Raw genomic sequence first — 9,518 nt, 5'->3', positions numbered from 1 at the left:
TGGTCGGACTACTGGTGGAGAAACTGGTCTGGTAAGCATAGGCTATTGACTGTGCTGTACTGGTCTACCCCAAAGCCTAGGGAAAAACCTTTGCATGTGACTGGGATCCCCGCACTCGTAACAACTCTTCGGTGCGATGGGCTACTAACTAAGAGTCTGGACCTGGGGACCTGAATACCCACTGGGAGGACCCTGAATAGCTGGTGGGCTGTAAGAACTCTCTGGTATAGCAATGAGATAAGGTCGCACTGGAGTACCCCCGAGGAGGTGGTGGTGCTGGAAATGGGGGGTCTGCTGGACTGCCTCATCACGAACTGACCTCTGCCCCCAGACGGAGCACCTCTGAACTCTCCAGAGTACCTGAACCGCTTATCTCTCATAATCTGCTCTTAGCTCCGCTGACGCACACCCTCAATCCTCCGGGCTATCTCCATAACTAGCTCATAAGAAGTACCCATCTCAACCTCTCGAGCCATAGTGGCCTGAATGCCAGTATGTAAACCAGCTACAAACCTCCGCACTCTCTCCGCCTCAGTAGGGAGTATCATAAGTGCATGGCGAGATAATTCAAAAAACCTCGCCTCATAATCGGTCACTGACATCTGACCCTGTTGGAGCTGCTCAAACTGAAACCGTAACTCTTCCCTCTCAGAGGGTGGAATATACCTGTCCAGGAAGATACGGGTGAACCTGTCCCAAGTCATAGGAGGCGAATCTGCTGGTCTGCCAAGAACATAAGACTGCCACCATCTACGAGATCTTCCCTCTAGCTGAAAAGTAGCAAAGTCTACCCCATGAGACTCCAATATCCTCATGTTGTGCAGTCTGTCCCTGCAACGATCAATGAAGTCCTGTGGATCCTCATGTCGCTCACCCCCAAAGACATGAGGATGTAGTCTAGTCCATCTGTCTAATAGTTTCTGAGGATCAGCGGCTACAGCTGTCCTGGGCTCAGGTGTAGCTGTTGCCACTGGTTGGGCTCCACCCACGGGTAGTGCACCCTGGGTCTGATATACAGCAGATGCCTGTCTATGAGCCTGCATGGTAGGGGTCTGTGCTCCCCCACCCGCCTGAGATGTGGCTGGGTCTGCCGGAAATAAATCAGCCCGAGTCATATTGTCCATGAACCGTAGCATACGACCCATGACATCCTGAAATCTCGATGCAGATGTAAAATCTACCGGAGTTGGCTCTACCACAGGCACCTCATCCTGTTCCTCAACAATGGGGTTCTCTGTTAGACCCACTGGCGGCATAACTGGAACAGTCCTGGGACGTCCTCGCCCTCTACCACCTCCTGGAGCCCTCCCTCTGCCTCGGCCTCTAGCAACTGGGGGAGTAGCTCTTCCCTGGCCTGGAACCTTATTCGAGTGCGTTCTCACCATCTGTGAGAGAATAAGAGAAGGATATTTAGTACTACATTAATTGCACGATGGAATATGAAGAAAGGTAGTTTCCTAACACTCTATAGCCTCTCGAAGATAAGTACAGACGTCTCCGTACCGATCCGCAAGACTCTATTAAGTTTGCTCATAACTTGTGAGACCTACGTAAACCTAGTGTTCTAATACCATGTTGTCACGACTCAATTTCACCTATAGGTCGTGATGGCGCCCAACACTATAATTAGGCAAGCCAACTAATAAATTAAGCATATATTGATAAAATTTAAAACCAAAAAAAATAATAAAACACCAAATTCTACTAATGTGTGTGCCAAGACCTAGTGTCACAAGTGTATGAGCATCTAGTAGATTATACAAAACCTCAAATACTGTCTGAAATAAAAATAGATAGAATGAAAAATACAAGGAGAGACACTAGTAGCTGCAGAACGGCTCAGAAAGGCAGCTCACCACTATGCCCCTAGATAACATGGGTGTAAGGCGATAGGTCCTCCACTAGTACTTGCCTCAAGTCCTGCACAAAAAGTGCAGCAAGTGTAGTATGAGTACGTAAACAACGTGTACCCAGTAAATATCAAGCCTAATCTCGAAGTAGTAGAGACGAGATGGCCAACTTTGACACTCACTATGGGTCAATAATAATAATTGAAATACAACTAGGATATTTAAATCAGCATGATTTATAGAATTTAAAATAATTTATTTAATCAGTGAAAATAATCAAATTCCACCAAATGCAATAATTCTCAATATATTAATTAAATTCCTTCAATTCAAATAATTTCCAATTTATCAATTAATCTCATTTACAGGAATAACAATGAATTCCTTAACAAGCATGAATAATTAATCATTAGATTTCAAGGATTCTCCAATTTATCAATTAGCTTCGCAAGCTGAAATAACTATTAAAGTATCGTGTAATTATTATTATTAAGCACGATTTCTGCCGAGGACGTACGGCCCGATCCAGAGTGTCGTGTACACTGCCGAGGGACATGCAACACGATCTATAGATGCATCTATCTTGCCGAGGCGTTCGGCCCGCTCCACAAGAAAGGAGGACATTTTCTTATGTGCCTCTCGAAGGAGAGTATATTTATTATAAGATAAATTCGGGAGGAAGAATAATTTCTTTTGATAATTAATTAATTTAAACAGAAAATCAAGCATATGAGATTTTCATCCTTTAATATCTTTATCTAATAATTCACAATATATTCATATATATATCAATTAATATTAATTAAACAAAGAATATAATTTACACAAGTAATCCGTATTTTGAGTCCTAAACTACCCGGACTTTAGCATTAATAGTAGCTACGCACGGACTCTCGTTACCTCGTGTGTACGTAGCCCCCGCAATTAGCAACAATTATTTAATTTAATCCCTCTGGGGCAATTTTCCCCTCACAAGATTAGACAAGAGACTTACCTCGTCTTGCTCCAATTTAATCCACTAGAAGGCCTTTTCCACGATTATCCAACTCTATCTAGCTCGAATCTAGCCAAAACAATTCGATACAATCACTAAAAATTATAGGAATCAATTCTATAAGAAAATGCTACATTTTTAATAAAAAATCCGAAATTAATTAAAAATTCATCTGTGGGACCCACATTTCAGAATCCGGCGAAAGTTACGAAATATGAACGCTCATTCAACCACGAGTCTACCCATACCAAAATCACTAAATTCCGCTAACAATTCGGTCCTCAAATCTATCCAAGAGAGTTTTTAAACTTTTCCAACTCAATTCACCAATTAAATGATAAAACAGTGATGGATTCGGGTAATATAACCAATATTGAGTTAAGAACACTTATCCCGTTGCTTTCTCTGAATATATCCCAAATATCGCTTAAATCCGAGCTCCAAATCATTAAAAATGGAAAAAGTCCCATTTTAAGAACTTAAACTCTCTGCCCAGCTATTCCTTCCACGCGATCGCAAACTTCCTCACGCGATCGCGTAGCACAAATTTTCTGCCCAAACATTAACCCTACGCGATCGCGAAAAATCCCACGCGATCGCGAAGCACAGTCTCTGCAAAGCCTACGCGATCGCGAGCTTCCTCACACGATCGCGAAGCACAGTCTCCGCAAAGCCTACGCTATCGCGAGCCTCCTCACGCGATCGCGAAGCATTAAGCGCGTGGTCAATTTCTGCTTCGTTTCCTCTTCGCGAACGCAGCCTTAGCCACGCGTTCGCATAACACAATTGAATCCAACCTACGCGATCGCGGACTTACCCACGCGATCACATAGAACAAATTCTCAGCTGCCCAATTAAGCCTACGCGATCGCAACCCAATCCACGCGATCGGATATAAGGAAATTAGAAAAATTCCAGCAGCTATGAGCAATATTCCATAAGCCAAAAATGATCCGTTAGGCGTCCGAAACTCACCCAACGCCCTCGGGATCTCAACCAATTATACCAACAAGTCCCAAAACATCACACGAACTTAGTCGAACCCTCAAATCACACCAAATAACGCTAAAACCACGAATCATCCCTCAATTCAAGCTTAATGAAACTTAAGATTTTCAACTTCTACATTATGTACCGAAACCTAACAATTCAAGTCCGATTGACCCCAAATTTTGCACATAAGTCATAAATGACATACAGAGCTATGAAAATTTTCGGAACTAGATTCCGACCCCGATATCAAAAAGTCAACTCCTAGGTCAAACTTCCAAACTTAAATTCTTGTTTTAGCCATTTCAAGTCTAATTTAACTACGGACTTCCAAATAAAATTCTGAATACGCTCCTAAGTCCAAAATCACCATACAGACTTATTGGAACCGTCAAATCAAGATTCCGTGGTCGTTTTCTCAAAATATTGATCAAAATCAAACTTGCCCTTTTAAGGATAACTTAAGGAACTAAGTGTCCCGATTTCAACACAAACGCTTCCAAATCCCGAACCAACCATCCCTGCAAGTCAATAATCATTAAAAGCACATACGGAAAGTTTTATTTTAGGGAACGGGGTTCTAAAAGTTAAAATGACCGGTTGGGTCATTACACATTTAAACAGAGGGACACATGTCATCATCCTATTGGCCAATTCTAAATATCTCGTAATTAATTAAAAAGACCCATTACCCATACCCAAAAAGCAATTTTTTAAAGCAATAGTTTTTTTGTAAAAACTAGAAAAAACTGAATTTTCTTTTACTAAAAACCGAAAAAATAGAAAATATTTTTTCCTAGTTTTTACAAAAAAAACTGCTTTAAAAAAAGCTGAAAAATATTTTCTAAAACAATATTTTTATAAAAACTGAAAAAAAATAGAAAAGTAATTTTCCAAAGCAATATTTTTTGTAAAATCTTGAAAAAATTGAATGTTTTTTTTTTTTACTAAAAACTGAAAAAATCGAAAATAGGTTTTTCCATTTTTTAGAAAAATATTGCTTTAAAAAAACTAAAAATAATTTCTAAAGCAATATTTTTTGTAAAAACTAAAAAAAACTGAAAAGTAATTTTCTAAAGCAATGTTTTTATAAAAAATAAAAAAATAAATATATATTTTTTCAGTTTTTAGGTTAAAAAAATTCAGTTTTTTCATGTTTTTAATTGCTTTAGAAAATTGCTTCAGTTTTTTTTCCACTTTTTACAAAAATATTATTTTAGAAAAAAAAATTCTGTTTTTTTGTAAAAACTGGAAAAAAAATATTTTCATTTTTTTTCTTTCCGATTTTTAGTAAAAAAAATCAGTTTTTTCCAGTTTTTACAAAAAAGAATTGCTTTAGAAAATTATTTTTCGGGGGTGGGTAATGAATTTTTTTAATTAATTGAGAAATATTTAAAATTGACCAATAAGACGATGACACGTGCCATCCGTTTAAATAAAGGGTATATTTGAACTCAAAATATGATTGGAAGGCCAAGAGGTATACATAACCCAATAAGGATATTTTTAGACAATTTCGAAAGCAGAGAGTATATTCGTATCAAATAATAGAAGACTAAAAGCGCAAATTGTCTAAAATGAAAAAGAGGAACATGGTGGTCTCTCGACAAAGAGCCTGACACAAAAATGGAAAAAGAGTACGCGTTTTTCTTTTTCCGGTAAATGGTAATACCTCTAACGCGTTTTTCTTTTTCCGGTAAATGGTAATACCTCTAAAGCGTTGATACAATACTATTTATTTGGTGGATACTCCATTTGCCTAGCTCTCACGGGCCGTCTTTACTAACCCTAGAAAATGTTGAGGATTTGTCTATCTCCAAAATCCGAATCGCTCCGACGCCTTTGATGTTCAGATCTGCCGGTGCTCCTGTCGCAGATGACTTTCGCCCTTCTCTACAACGACCCTTCATCAATTTACAATGAAGAAATCAAATAATTCAGTGTTTTTCTACTTGGAGGGTTTTTAGTGTGACAAGAGCGAGTCATCTGTGACAGGATAATGGAAGTTCTATTTATCAAAGGCTTATTGGGGCGTTTTCTTCCATGATCTCCAACACTATTCTCCAAAGTACTACAGGTAGACATTTCTTTACTACTCCATTAGTTACTACTCCAAAGACAAAGTTGCTTGCAATTTTTTTAGGTGATATGACGATGAAATTTTTAAGAAACATAAGAGGGTAATTTCTGGTTTATTGAGTAGAGTAAAAAAGTTTGAAGAAGAGAGGGATCAGATTGGGATAATCGGGTTTTTCATTTTATGAAATGAGTTTCAGTTTGTTTTGGGGGTTAAATTTATTAAGTGAAAGGTTTTAATTATGTCGAACAATTTGTTGTTAAATTTAGGGTGTTAGGAGGCAACTGTAATACACGCACTTAATTTTTTTTAAAGTTTTTCGCGGGCAATCTGGATAGTGTTTAATTGGCACAGATGAGGTTTAGTTGGAATGTCCGATAGGAACAACCCTATGTTTAGGTGTCCAAATGACAAAAAAGCGCCAAGTTTAAGGGTCACTTATGTATTCTGCCTATTTTTATATATACGTACACATATACATACATAGACAGAGCTATTTGACTACTTACTCTGCACTTTTAGGTGGGTGGGGTACATATATTAATGCGTATTAGTTGCCGCATATTTCCATAATATGATTTGTTATAAGAACATTAAGGTATCCTGATAGTCAGAGGCGGATTCATGATTTAAATCTTATGGGTTCAATTTTAAGATTTTTAATATTGAACTCATTATATTTTTAAAGTTATGGGTTCATATCTACTATTTTTGTAATTTTAATAAATTTTTACATACAAATTTTTACTTCGTGTCGAAAGTTATGGGTTCAGTTGAACCTAGTATGCCACATCCGCCTCCGCTGACAGTGGTCTTGTAAATTTTTTTGATACAGCTTTTTATTATGACTAATGCACAAAGCTATTAGGTGTCTCTCAAGCAAAGTGATTCCTTCCCCGCTGAATTTAATTGTTGATTAGGATAGATCTTTGATAATTGTCATACAATTATGTATAGTATCTGAAAAGGGGTGAATGAAGAAGGAAATGATGAATGATTGATGAAAAGGCGTCTTAATTTAGTGTTTGTTGAAGTGTTGTGGAATGTGGACATTGAGGTACTCTCTCCTAGGATGCCAGATTTGCTCACTGTTTCACTGGGATTATGCTTACCATTGATAACTTAATCAACAGACAAAAGTTCTTGCAAAGCATTGTGCACATGAACTTCCATGGTTTGATTAATTGTCAACCATTTTGCGAAAAGACAAGACTAAGGGTGTGTTTGGTAAGAAGGGAAATATTTTTTAATTTTTTCATATTTGGTTGGTTTAAATGTTTTCCCTATCAAGGAAAATATTTTCCAAAACTCTTTTTCAACTTTCTTCATTAGTCAGTTAGGCGGGTTAAATTAGCTTAGACGTCAAAGTTTTGTTAGTTTGCTTAGTTTTGTAGTTCTTAAAAGAATATATACACACCTGTTTTATTGCTAGTTTTGTTCTTAAAAGATTATCTTTTGACAGTCAAAGATACGATATTTCCTTGTCTCACCAAATCTTTGACTGTCAGAAACTTGATTTGCATGAGTTTGATGCAACTAGTCAGTTTATTGTTCTCAGAAAAGAACACAACTGCAATGATATCATTATAATATTACAACAGGTCTCTACGTCAAGTGCACAGCTCTGAGTTTTAAAATGAAGTTACTGCACTGCATGTGTAAATGAACTATAACGAGCTAAGAAGTGAGTTTTGCTCAGCATCTGAGTAACCAATTGCTTCTAGACTATTAATCTTTCTATATGCCAACACATTGTCGTCGGTGTTTCTAAAGATATCTTATGATTCTCTTGGTTGCAACTTGCAACCTAATGATCATGACTAGGATTAAGCAAGTACCCGTCGAGGAATTTACTGTGTAAGTTATGATATTCATAAGCATATATCAAATAAGGAACATCTTTCATAGGTTCTCTTCATTTTATTTTTGAGGCACTTCTTCGTCTTATGATTTGTCTCCTTTGACCATTGGTACATCTTCAATCTTGTAACATAGTTTTTGGAAAATTCTCGCACATAAGACTTCTGAGATAACCCAAAAATAATACAGTATCTATTATCCTCAGAACATTATCTATTACAATGAATCTCGATGCTTTACTACTTGCAAGCAGAACATTATCCACATGAAGTATGAGAATAATGGATCTTCTCCCACTAATCAAACATTTGATATATCAAATTATCCAATTACTTGTCCTGACAAAACGTATTGCATCAATCCATCAAATTAATCATTTGTTCAGTAGTCTCTGAGTTAATCATGTGTCTGAATCTCTACTTAGCAACATATAGTTTTCATGTAAATTATTAGTTACAGTTTACAAACTATGTAGTCGCTCAAGTACGATGGCCAAAAACCTTGATACAGTCCCTATGATGAACATAACTTAATCGATTCTCCAGCAATTTATAGGCTACAATTTGTAAGAAAAATCTAAATACTTATTAATAACTACAAACATAGAGAAAATAGGTAAATAAGTTTCTATTATAGTATAATTAGGTAAATCTCCCCAATTTATAGAGATAATCCATATATAACGGTCGACTATTCACGAATTCATCCAATAATCATCCATTTAATGCATTCAAAAATTTGATACCCATATCATGGATCAATCCCCCAATTGACGAATTTCACAATTCTATAACGATCATTGAATTTCCATTACACCCTATGCTATCCATCTAATTTTATGTCGCCTATTGCATAAGCCAGCCAATTTGACTTTGGAAATCCAAAATCCCTAATCCTATACATGGGTTAAACCCTAACTCATCAATAACTCTACTATGATGACAATTAATTATGATTTCCACTTTATACCCAGATTCTTTTGGACTGGTGGAGATTCAAAAGGTAGATATCATTCGGCTTCTTGGAAGAAGTTGTGCTTTCCATATAAGGAAGGAGGAGCCAACTTCAAGTTGTTACAAGATATTTACAAAGCATTTATAGCCAGGCAACGGTGGAATGTGAGGACAAAAGATTCATTGTGGAAAGAATACATGTTAGCTAAGTATTGCTCCAGGTCACACCTTGTGATGAGAATGCTACAAGGGGGACATTCTCGAAGTTGCAGGGCAGTGTAAGATGAGGAAAGAGTTAGAGAAAGGCATTAGATGGCTATTTGGAGATGGTAGCTAATTTCTGCTATTGGTGGGGCTACTAGAGGAAGGGGCTAAACTTAGCATTCTGGCATTGCTATAAAGCAGGGAACTTGATGTCTGAAGCTGTACAGGTAGCTGTGAAACCGAAACAACTTTGCAATAACCAAGAGCAAGACATATTGAAGAACCGAGTTTCAGAATTTTCTAGGACAAATCAAATGCTCTAGAAAGGACAAACATTAATGGCTGCTATAAATTGGAATGCTTGATCACATAGTCAATGATTCACCACAGTAAAAAAAATTGAATGAGAAAATGAAACATGTCAAGAAATAGAAGAATGACCTAAAAAGGGACTGTGGACTTGATTCTAATTACAATAAAACTCATATAGCTGAAATAATGGTTGCAGAGGAAAACGTGAAGCAAGCATTTCTAATAAAACTCATATAACTAAAATAAAGGTCGTAGAGGAAAACGTGAAGCAAGCATTT

At 37.0% G+C, this 9,518-nt stretch overlaps 1 long non-coding RNA gene across 1 annotated transcript; it reads left to right on the top strand.

Moving 5' to 3' along the window:
* Nucleotides 1-5,353: 5,353 nt before the first annotated feature.
* LOC104104193 (uncharacterized) lies at nucleotides 5,354-7,834 on the top strand. Its single transcript, XR_688081.4, has 2 exons — nucleotides 5,354-5,911; nucleotides 6,747-7,834. It is a non-coding gene; the product is annotated as an uncharacterized lncRNA (long non-coding RNA).
* Nucleotides 7,835-9,518: the final 1,684 nt, after the last annotated feature.

This window comes from Nicotiana tomentosiformis, chromosome 8, assembly GCF_000390325.3.
Source record: "Nicotiana tomentosiformis chromosome 8, ASM39032v3, whole genome shotgun sequence".
In the NCBI taxonomy this organism is placed as follows: domain Eukaryota; kingdom Viridiplantae; phylum Streptophyta; class Magnoliopsida; order Solanales; family Solanaceae; genus Nicotiana; species Nicotiana tomentosiformis.
Note: the sequence above shows the minus strand (reverse complement) of the source record. Positions and strands in the feature narration are given on the sequence as shown.